Below are 696 nucleotides of genomic sequence, written 5' to 3'. Positions count from 1 at the left end.
TGTGTTGGAGTCCCCTACAACAGGTTTAAATGCATCTAAGGTCAGAAAACATTGTAATTTTCTCAGAATATACATTTAATATTAGAGTCATTTGCCAATGATTTCTAAACGGTTCGTTCCAAGCAAGTTCGGAGCAAACCCCTAAGCCTACTAAGCCTACTCTCCTCTGATTGGTCAGCTGGCCAAGCCTGTTGTGATTGGCACAGAGAGGACAAGTTAGCGAAGTTAGCGAGCGCTACCATTGACAAAGCACCTTTGCATAAAACAATAATATAGTGCTCCAATCCGTTCTTATAATAATGACCAACAAAATAAACATAAATTACACAATGATTCTAAAGTCTGTGCACTACACTACATTCTTTATTATTAAACGAAGTAATTAGAACAACGTCAGTCTACATTAATCGACACATTCTTAGGAAATAGTGGGTTCACAGCGAATATTATCAGAACAACTTCAGTAAGACAGTAATATCGTGCTATACCTGTAAACCTAAAGTTTACAACTAGGTAAAACTAGGTATACATCACATATTAGCACAAAAAATGTGCTTCGGAAAGCTTGTTAGTCCAAATAAAGAAGATTAGAAGCCAACGAAGATAAAAGCCAAGATTAGAGAAGCAGTCCTTGGTAAAATGACATGCACACAACAAAAGGTTTGAATTGTATTTCTGTGGTATCCTTGAACACAG

Source organism: Sinocyclocheilus rhinocerous, unplaced genomic scaffold (genome assembly GCF_001515625.1).
Source record: "Sinocyclocheilus rhinocerous isolate Xijiao unplaced genomic scaffold, SAMN03320098_v1.1 scaffold1845, whole genome shotgun sequence".
Classification (NCBI taxonomy): Eukaryota; Metazoa; Chordata; class Actinopteri; order Cypriniformes; family Cyprinidae; genus Sinocyclocheilus; species Sinocyclocheilus rhinocerous.
Note: the sequence above shows the minus strand (reverse complement) of the source record.